The sequence below is a fragment of the Pinus tabuliformis genome, chromosome 4_1 (assembly GCF_031772625.1).
Source record: "Pinus tabuliformis cultivar Carrire ecotype Pingquan chromosome 4_1, CPIR1, whole genome shotgun sequence".
NCBI classification, from domain to species: domain Eukaryota; kingdom Viridiplantae; phylum Streptophyta; class Pinopsida; order Pinales; family Pinaceae; genus Pinus; species Pinus tabuliformis.
Window position 1 is genome coordinate 948,024,990 of NC_142303.1, and position 11,848 is coordinate 948,036,837.

Below are 11,848 nucleotides of genomic sequence, written 5' to 3' on the forward strand. Positions count from 1 at the left end.
GATAATCAATCTGGAGACACAGTCTTATTGGAACAAAGCCAGGGTGAACAACCAGGCTCTTTAGAGACAGAAGCTATTAACGAGACTATCAGCAGACCAGTTACTCCTCCGAAAAGGTATAGAGCCAGAATGAAATTGAAGAAGCTAAGAAAAGAACACCAGAAGCTTCGCAAGATGGTCAAGAGGCTCCGAAGAAAAATAAAAGAAATCACAATGGGAAAGGTTCCGAACAATACCCCTGAGGTAGTAAATGTGGTCGTGCAAATGGAATTATATGAAGGTAGGGCTATAGGAACTCAAAATAAGCTTGTACCTACTCAGAAAATCGTCACTTAAGAAGGAACGCATGCAGATTTAGTAGAAGTAGCTACTCAGATGGAGGTTTGGACCTCCCACAATAAAGAAATACAGACAAAAGATATCCCTTCTTATAGCATAAGCACTCAGACGGGCACACAAGCTAAAGACATCATGACACACCATGACCCCATTATACTAAATCTTCAGGAAGAATTGGCACAAGCTCGGCTCGCGTTGGAACGACTTGAACAAGAAACCGTTTCTCGGTAGAAATATCAAGAGCTGTAGAAACAACTTTGGGAAATGAATACAACAGAGAGCAAGACTTTTGACAGATGCAGAAAGGCGGAAGAAAAAATGGAGAAGATCAAGCTCAAACTAGACAGAGTCATAAGTCAGACAAACACCATCTGCTCACTGTATTCGGATGTCCTGGCATGCAGGTCTCCCACCACCAATTATGCCTTGTTTTTGTTAGAACGGTACCTGTTATTGAAAATGAAGCCGTAAGAGCTGATAAACCAATTGAATTAGGAACAATTGAAGATTTTATAAATTGCTGAAAGCAACATGGTGTAAAGGTCCAAAGGCTTCTTTGCGAGTTTTATCTGCACAATTTTATATTAGAGAATGAGGTGGAAAAGAACCCTAACCCTTTTGTAGGAGATGTTCAATTCCAGGCCTTTATTTCGTTTGCAATTAACCAACTCAAATGGTTTAAAGCTTATAATGCATTTCAAAGACAGGAACATGGATTGGATCTTTGGGTGAGAAGTGAACCTAAGCACCCCTTACAAATGTTTGCCAACCATAAGAGTCTGATGAAACGAGAAGGGGTGATTAAAACTTTAGGGCCCATACATAAGGAGATTGTGCAGAAAGGAATATCATATTTCCTCTCCATTCAAGAAAGATCTCTGACTGCATCTAAGCTCAAATGGACGATCTCCACTAATAGTGTGAAAGATAGGGAACCATTTAATTATAGAAATTTTAAAGTAGTTGCGGCCTGTTTGGTCACCTATAGCAATCTTATTTTGAGAGAAGGACCTTATTGGTTAGGATGTCGGTTTCGGAGCCCCATTATTTGGTATCCCCTTGAAGGTTATCGGGCTAACTACGAATTGCCTAAAGGAAAGGAAGGGCCCGCCTTTGCGCTCCTGGCTCAACATCATGGTTTTAGACCAATTTTTGACGCTTTCTCTCTAGCCTACTCTTTAACTACACTGCATAAGAACTACTTACTTTTCATGAGGACATGAAACAGGGTAAGCAGGGGAGTATGTTGAGTTACGAAATGGGTATGTATTTACTCTTAATTCCATCATCGTTTTCCTTTCTTCTTATCTCTTTCATATCTTGATACGCTAACATATTGATGGATTATGATAAGAAACAAATGAACTACTCTCAGTTAAGATTTAGCCATTGTTACTAACTTTTATTCCTTTTTATGCAAAGAAACAACAAAAGGAATAGTTTTTGTTCCCTAGCAATGGAACAGCATAAACCAAAAAAGGAAGAATGGGGCGCATCAGTTGCGGTCAAGTCGGAGGATGAATCAGGAGGATCAGCGCTAAATATGAAGGGTGTCAGGAGATAGCATTCAGTTGCGAATCCCACCTCTTTCTGACTATAAAATAAAAATACTATAGGAGGAAAGGGGATCGATCTCTATTATTTCAAATTGTAATTTTAATTTACAGACTCGTGCTATTGGAGAACACGATTGTATTGTAATGAGACTTGAGTTCAATGATTAATATATAATTGACATTGTTGTTCATTCGTATTCTCTGAAGTAGCTCAACAGTATTCGCTGGTGGCTAAGGGCTGGCCTCTGAAGGATTAAACTGCTCCCTTGTGTTATATATTTCTGATTCTCACAAGTTTGATTGGTTTGATAATTTTCCCATTTTCTGTGAGTTTATCTTATTTGCTATTCACTGCTTTCTTATATTGAAGTTAGTACATTTTATTTACATGTTTTATAGCACTGTCATTTGATTCTATTTACTCTTATTGTAGATTAAATTATTTAGCCGTTAAGACAATGAATCTTATTGATTTAATCAGCTGTAAGAGTTTGGTTATCGCTATTGAACTCTCGGTTGACATCATTTGCATTTGGATTGCTTAGTTGAGATTGAGTGTGATTTAGATTGAATCAGCTAAGAAGAGATTGGTTATTGCTACTATGCTCTCGGTTGATGCTATTGTCAATTGAATTGCTTGTGTGAGATTTGATTACGATTTCAGCAGAGGATTAAGCCTTGATGCTTAGATGTAATATTTCCTTTAACAGTGCAATTTGAGTTTTATACATGCATCCGTTTACCCTTGTATTAAAGGTTTATACTTCATTTTAAGAAACATTACTCTCTGGATTCATAGCATGCACATATTGTGTACACTCTTGGAATAAAAGGACTTACCCGGGTTGATGATTAATGTGGGGTAATTAGGAGTTTTAAAAGATACCTTTTATCAACCAACAGTTCCTACCAATAAAACAATAACATATAGATGTTAAATTGTTATAAAATGCGTATTTAGACCAAACCCTAACCCTAGTTAGTTACCAAAAAATAAGAAAAGAAAATGTTTACAAGGTGATCTCACAACTAGATTAGTGCTTCTATTCAATTAGGTTATTGAGTCAAAGAGGGTGAGGTCAATGATGGAAGGACTTGGATGAAGAGGGTGGAAGACTAAAGATCTACTCTTAGAAATTCTAGCGACTTATTGTAATAGGATATGCAAGGCCAAAGGATGCATGCAACAAGTTCCTTTGGATTCTTGAATGGCAGTTTTTGCATAAAATGTCGAGACAAGGTTTCATGGATGATTCTACACTTTTTAATATGGCACAATATAAACCCTGATTTTAGGAAATAACATGCAAAATCGAAAAAAAAATGATAATAAACTTACACCAATCAATTAAGATTCACTTCATCAATCCAAAGATAGTCTCTTCATGCAAAATATTGTGCCCAAGGAAATTCACTCCATCATTCATCCATAGTGATCAAGAGAAAAAGACAAGAATGCTAGTATGCACTTAGTCAAGAGAAAAGAGACATTGTGTGTGATAATGAGCAAGAGAGAGTGGCTTCCCTCTATTTATATGAGGGGTAGTCAAGTCATTGTTCACTAATTTACAACAAAAATCCCTAAAAGTTTGCTTGGAGTGTTTAACTAGGATTAAAGGTCACAATCAAACCTTAAGATAAATTTACAAAATAATAAAAAAACATAAGTATGTAATCCTCCACACGTGTGTGAGGAGAGGCTCTCCAACATGATGTCATTCTCCAAAAATGGGCGTCTCCATCAAGCAAGTGATAAAGTGGGTCCAAGAGTGCTCCTCACTCCAAGGGACATCATCAAAGTGCATGGATACATCTCCAAGTAACATCTCCTCCACCAAAATGTCATCATCAAGAAGGCTCATGTCACCTTCCTAGGGCATGCATCGGTGATGTGGAAGCCCTAGGACTAAGCATAGACATCAACATAAGGTGTGATATCCCTCCTAAGCCATCCCAAGTGGTCTCTATCATAATCTGGGCCTTAGAACATGGCAACATCCATCAAATAAGTGCAAGGCCAGTGTGGGGGGATCCTAGGTCCATTTGGACACACCATCAATCAAGCTAATGCCTTGGATTCTTGGCTCAATGTTTCATATCTAGAGGTATAATAAAGGGAATTTTACCATGTGGAGGCTCCTCAAATCCAATGCTCATATCAAGAGGGAAACATTGGGGTTGCAATGTTATATTCTCTTAAAACTAGGCTAGATGTCCTCTTCATTATGCTGGAAAGGTGTCAAGCCATCTCTTAAGGGATGTCTACTGTACATATGATGAACCACCTGAAACATACTCTCAAGATCAAGTGATATCAACAACATTAGGGACAAAAACCATTAAAGCATCATAATGGACCATACTCAATGTTAGGGGTTTAAAAAATACTTCACACAAACCTTGATTTCAAATGTCTTTCTAGCTCATGATTTGTAGGCAAGTTACCACACTTATGTTTGGGATGATTATGCAATTATCCCTATTAGGTGTTTCCAACCCCTAAGGGGAAGGACATTTCATAGGTTGGCCCATCAATCCATAGATGCATGTGATAATGTGGTCATGGAATGGGAAAGGCTTCAAGGAAGATGGCCATAGCAATGATACTAGCTAAAGGAGGTCCAACATATTTGAATATAATAATGAGAAGAGGAGAAATCATGGAGGTATAAGTTACTTCTTTCCTTGAATTGCTTTTTCCACGCCTCTTGTGCACCAAGTTAACTTCTGTGATTTGCCTTTCTTCATGCATTACTTAGGTGACCTAGCTTGCTTTGTGTTTTTCCAACACCCCTTATAGATGCAACAATTTATCATTCATTAGGGTTGGGACATTCAAAAGTTCACTTAGATAGAACATGAAATTATTAGGAATTGGGTGATGGCTAGTGAGGGGGATATAACTTATTCTAGGCTTTTTCCCACATGCTTCTTTCAATTGCATCAACCTCTTAGGGAAAATTTCTAGGCCCTGGCCTATAGATGAGGATATAAGGTGCCAATCTCAATGACCAATGACAATCAACCCAAATAATGGAAGTGAATATAAGGGAAACATGGAATCTGACAAGTATGGATTACCTTGGGCACACTATATCAATTAGTGCCTCCTATTAGTGTTTGTCCTAATAGTGGAAGAAAAGGGCCTTAGGGGAGGACACACTAGACTAGAGACAAAGGATAATCTCCTAAGTGAAGCATCAGAACAAGGGTACAATCAAGAGCGGTCAATCATCCAGCTTGGCCTATGATTCATATTAGTGTGCCCCAAAACATTAAATGAAAGCATAGGTGGAGAGCTCTAAAGGAAAGCTATTTTTGAATCATCATAAGGATGCTAGCTAGCTGGCTAACCAATGGGCAGGAAACATTTCTCCTAGGGGTTACCCACTTTTGGTGGGTAATAGTACTTAAAAGGATGATGAATGTATTATGGTCACAATCATGGAATATGTCCATTTAGTAGTTGATGGTAGTAAATAGGTCCACTAATTAGTTAAGAGAAAATAATATAATAATGAGGGGTAGTTGTCATATAATTGTAGCAATACTTATGAAGAAGTATAAATACATGAGTATCATTGTATTAAATGTGTTGGATGTATTATTTTATAAAAAGCATGATTTTTGGAGTGATTTATTCCATAATGAATATTTGATGGTGCTGCAATAATTTAAGTTTTTGTTTCTTATGCTGTGAATGTTTTGGTGTTTTTGAAGACAACAATTTAATTCTCAAGCTTAAGAGTTGGTTTTTCATTTATTTTTTCTTGTATTGTACATATAAGAGAAAATAAATAAAAGACCAACCCTTAATCTTGAGGCTTAAACCCTTGGCTTCAAAAATACCAAAACATTCACAAAATAATGAACACAAGAATACAGAGGTAGGTTAATGTAACACTATCAAATACTTTTTATGAAATGAATCACTTCAGAACTCATGTTTACTACCAAACAATATCCAATATTCAACATATCTCAATACAATGTGTATTTTTAGTTTCCCACATGTATTCGTAGGGATCTAGGACAACTACCCCTTATCATTATATTATTTCTTTTTAAATGAGTTTATTTATCACCCTGAATGAATATCTCCCATGGTTATGGTCACATTATATTAATTATTCCATTGGGTACCTCCTTAGTTATTCAAAATTATATTCACTAGGTACATTACATTTAAGGTATAAATGTTTTGGTATTTATGAAGACAAGGGTTTCATTCTTAAGATTAACGATTGATCTTTCATATTTTGATCTTTACTATAAATGTTCACTACAAGTGGTGTGAGAGCTCTTTATTGGGTGTAAAGTGTAAGACTTTTTGTTTTTGTTTTTCTTGCAGATTTTGAAGGTGAAAAGGGGATGACAACAATTAAATATACTTTTAAACCGTTGATGTAGCTACAACAACCACAAATTTTTGACACTTTCAAAAATTTGGAGTCCCCCTTCTTTTCTTCTCCAATGGATAACACTCAATAACTCCTCTATGTTCAATTCTCTTTGTTAAATTTTAGTAAAATATTTTTTTGCATATTCTTGCTTCAACACAGCACATTGTAATTCTACATCTCAAAATTGTGATAACAATGTCCTCCTGTAAATTAAACCCGTTATCGCACTTTGGCCCGCAAAAATGCAACTATGCATCACTTGTTGCACCACCTTAAGAGACCTCATAGGATTTCTCACAAAAGAGCATATAATGCACCAAACCCCTCACACATGTGGAAAAATCTATACAAGGGCATCCCTATATCATTTTACATTGAATTTTTATGCTCCGAGTTCTTAGTGGCGTTGTGCAAGGAGACATAACTTGTCGCGATCTATCCTAAAAACACTAGTTTATGGGTTTGGTGAAACGTGTGCTTGAACGTTTGTAACTTTCATCTTATTATCCAAGGCTTTGTCATTACCTTCTCCCATAACCATTAGACTCCAATCACCCTTGAGCCCTATTTTATTGAAGAATGTTATAGATGATTTATCTACAAGATCTTTCGAGAGCCATTTAGCTTGAAGCCCTAGTCATCTAACCTCTAAGCTTTGCCAAGGAAACCTCCCCTATGAGAATAACATCCAATCACAAAATAGCAAGAGAGACATCATTGAGGCGACAATGGTGGCTAATCTATTTATTGTTATAAGAGATAAGTTGTCTAATGAGTCTTTGCACTAGGCTCGCTAGATTTTGCAGTAACAAGTACTTTCCTAAGCACCCTCATATTATCCTCCCTAAGTTCATTATAAATGAATTATTATTATCTTCAAGAACACGGGTGGGACTACTTGTAAATCGATTCACTATCTCCTTTTTATATTCACTATTTACTTTTATGTTCACTATCTCCTTTTTCACCTTTTGAATCTCAAATGTTTCATCCAAGGTAGTTTCATGAATATGACAATGAAAAGTGATAAAATTGTGATGTTGAATTGTACTTATGCAATTTATATTGATTCAAACCCTACTTGTTTTCCATTTTCATTTTAGATGACTCTAATACTTAGATTGTTAAGATAATTCATTTATCACCAAATTTAATTTTAAATGTTGTTTCAAAATTATTCTAACTAGTAATAAACTGAACTAAAAACTTAAAATACCTAGTAGTAGGCTTACTTTCAAAAATATATAAAAATAAGTTGCAAACCACATCATATTGTGCATTCATGAACTTAACAAATATAAAATTCTTGGTAGTTAAATTTGGACAACAAAATATCTACATGTTTGGTGAAGTCATGAAGTTGACTTAATAAGGCCAAAGAGTCTCATGTTAGCCTATGAGGTTGGTTATAATTTACAATGATAAAAAAATAGCCAAACATTGTTGATGCTCTATTGTACGTTTGAATTTAAAATTAAAATTTAAAGACATAAAAATAAAATAAGGAGAAGGAGATATATGACAGGGTTTCAAGGATTTCTTCAAGAACATATGCAACCAAATCAATTAAGGTCTTTAGTGTAGACTTCTTCAATCAAATTTGCATCCATATAGGCCCTTCTATATCGAATAAGCTCATGTGAAATCAATAATTCACCAATTTGACATGTATAAGCTTAAGTAAAGTAGAGAAAATCTTAGGGATCTCAAGTTGTGATAATGTAGTATATCTTCAAATCTATAATTAAATTACTTTTTAAGTTCAAACGGTGAAAATCCTTGATTTCTAAACTCAACTTTAGTACATTAAAGGTTAGGTTCTAAAAACTTCTCAATTGAAATTCATTACTTGTAACAGCTCTATCATAGTTTAACATTTAACATAATTGATGATTATTAGGTGAACAGTGGACAGATGTGTAAAAGAGGGTATTGTAAATCATCTACTTCTCTAACTAAATGCTACACCTATATACTTTGAAGCAGAAATATTGTAAGTGATGATTATTAAGGGAATGGTTGACAGACATATAAAAGATGACCATTTGAGAGTGCATTGAAAATAATATTTTTGGCTAAAGATCAACTAAAAGCTACATCAAAACTCTGAAAGAACAAATATATAAAAGATGATCATTTAATGATATGCAATGTTCATTTGTACTGTGAGAGTTTACACTGTTTTTTAGGTTTATCACCATCAAAATTCAATATGGTTCATTTTTTTAGGTTTAACACCTTCAAAATTCAATATAATTCAAACTAAAAATCCAGTAAAACACATAAGGAAAGTGAAAGAAAGCAAGAGTATAGATTTAGATTAAATACCAATTAGGGATGTAGTTAGTAACAAGATTTGTAATTATTATGGATATTAAATAGAGAAGATCCATAGGGCATAACACCCAAAACTGCTTAAAACAAATGATCAAACATATTTTCCAGTAGGCCAAAACCATCCCAAAAAAGTTATAAAGCCATAAATTTTGTAAAAATGTCTCGCATAAATCAAGGACAGAATTCATGAAATTATACAACATTTTTTTTCAATAAAAGAACCAATCATTTCAAAACCTGCAATTGATAGGTTTATGATCATGAAATAATAAAAGAAGTGGAGAGATCATATGCAATAAGGATAGCATCTGTGATACACAGGTTGTGATTACAAGGAAAAATAGGTTGTGATTACAGGCAAAAATAGTATCTCCAAATATGCTGCTATCCAATATTTTCCAAATAGCAGTGGTTCTACCTCCAACAGAAATCCATCCAATGGTGATCAAACTGTTTACAAAGGTGATCTCTTTAAATCTATATAGAAGATAGAAACTAAAAATGAAACCTAAACATCGTTTCCTGATATCCTGAAGCTCTATATCAAAGAGAAGGCAAAATGACACCTTAGAAGTGCCAAAATGTATAACTTCTTTTATATTACCATATCCATCTCAAACTCAAATATGAAAATCAAGCCGATAATTATAAGAGCACATTAACTCTACTTCGACAATAAAAATAAATACGATACAACTCAAGTCTGATTCTTAAATAATTGCCAATTTGAGATTTACATAATAGAGCACATCAGCTGTATTTCCCAAAAAGAGGGTAGACATCTTAATCTCTTATGCCCCAAGTACAAAAATCATAACTCTTTAAACCATAGGATTGTGTTTCTTCCAGAACCTCCCATAAGAGGTAAGCCAAAAGCATCAAGCATCGAAACCCTGAATTGATTTACTCAATTGTGACAACCTGATTCCTAAGCTTGAACCTCATAACCTGCTCAAAGAATTTGTCTGCAGTTTCTTGGCAGTTCTTCATTTGGGAAATTTGTATAATCAATTCTTTTAGTTTTGGGTTGTATTTGACTAAGGACATTAATGTCATCATTTTCTGTTCAACATTCAAAGGTGACCTCACTGTAATCAAAATCTTTTCCAGGCAAGGTATGGTGAACAAGGAGTCCAACTGCAAGATAAAAAATACAATTTTAGAAGAAAAAATTAATACAAATCTTTCATTGAGCTTTCCATTTTTCCAACAAAAACACTAACCAAAAAATAAAATGCAAAGATAGCAACCAGCATCCCAAACAATATGTTATAATTTAGAGATGAACAAGCTTACTTGTGCCAAGTTGTTTCTTTGTGACAGCGCAACAAACATGGCACCATGTACTTCAAAATTGGTTAATCTTGGATGGCTATTGAAAAAATCAACAAAGTCCATCTTAGGAAAGGGCTGCAGTCTTTCTGCATCTCCGCTAAACTCAATTTTCATTACCAAATGCTTCACATCAGTTGCAGATTGCAAAACTGTGTTTATAGCATCCCAACACCACTGCACTCCCCGAATGGATAGATACTCTAAATACTTCAACCTTATTTACTTTGTCTAGGAAATAAAACAATTTGAAATATTACAAAAACAAAATAAGTGAGAAATTAGAATAAAAATATGCATTTAAAAGAAAACAAAATGAAACAGAAGAACCGAAAGCAAATATGTAAGAGAATCTAAAAACATAATCTGTAAACCTGCATTGTTTTCTATTGAAAGCCGCCTTAGGGAGTGAATTCCCCTTATACGAATCCAAGAAGCTCCTTGTACTTCAAAGGATTGAAGTTTGGGAGCAGTTATGTTGACAGAGAAATCACCTATACCCTAAAAATCCAATCTGCACTACTCTAGAAGCTGCCAATCAATGATCACCACTTTGACACCATCACAGGCTACAGCCTAGCAAAGCCAAACACTTTAGCATCGCACATGCATGAATGATGCTGGATAAGGAAAAATCACGTGTACGAATACCAACAACTTCCAATGTATGAAGGCTCATGAAATGGCTCCAATTTGGTGCTTGTGATAGATGAACACCCCGTAACTTGAGGCTTTCAAGACGAGGCAAGGAACAAATGTAATCAAGCTTAGTGGGAAAATTAGGTATAGGAACTTTTACTGCAAGATTATCTAGTTGGAGTTCCAAGTGCTTCAATGAATTGCATGTGTGTGACAACCAAGCTCGTAAGCTATTCCCATAAAAATGGCAATAAACAATTAGCCCTTCCTATGCAGATGTTGAAAATACAATGTGGCTTACAACAACATCTAACTCAGTCAATCTCTCATCACAAACACTTCTCGTAAAATAAAGGTTGCGAATGTTTCTCATTGCCTCTCTCCATTTTTCACTAACACAACAACACATGGCCACATCTCTAGCATTCTTGACAAATGAGAGCATGTTCTGGACTACTGCATCAGGGAAACACATCCATAATCCCCCTCAAAGAATCATCATCGATATCGATGGTGTCAGCCATTGCAAAAGTTTTTTTTTCACAAATGCCTATCAGGAATTTGACCATAACCCAGCAATGTCAACCTCCTAAAAACCAGTCCTCGGATATATAAATTTTATTGCTCTCTCCTCCTTCGATGAACCTTTTTTGAGCCAATACCTGATTTCAACAACAAAAATACTTAAAATTAGAAACCCACATAAAACCCATCAAAATTGAAGCTTGAAACCAATGAAAAGAAACCTAGATCAGTCAATGCAAAGGAAAAAACTACTGATGCAGAGGATTTTCACACTGCAATACATGCATTGACCTATGATTTCGCCCATAAACCTATTTGAGCATTTTAAACAAATAATGCAATGGCGAGACTAAAAAAAAAAGTTTTCAGAAAACGAACAGATGCAACAGAACCCTACTTACCCAGAAGATATTGAAACAGTGAAGGAGCCATGGTGGGTCTTCCAGTAATATTTGTGTGGGCCGTCTCTCCTCTTACATTTTTCTTTTGCAGGTACCTACGATGATTTTAAAAACATTTGTTCTGTGCCCTCCTAGTGGATGGGCACGTCTAGATATAGAGACTCAGAATTCAAACGATTAAATTTGAAAGACAATGACGCGATCAATTCTGTTGCATACTTACAGTTCAAGCTCTGCGCAGGGAGGTCAACGAGTTTTTGAGAAGCAGGGAGGTAGGAGGTCAAGGAGCTCTGGCACGGTGGGAGGTCGAGGAGTT

General features: G+C 35.3%; 1 pseudogene; it reads right to left on the bottom strand.

Moving 5' to 3' along the window:
- Positions 1-9,424: 9,424 nt before the first annotated feature.
- LOC149179270 (F-box protein At1g10780-like) lies at positions 9,425-11,130 on the bottom strand (annotated as a pseudogene).
- Positions 11,131-11,848: the final 718 nt, after the last annotated feature.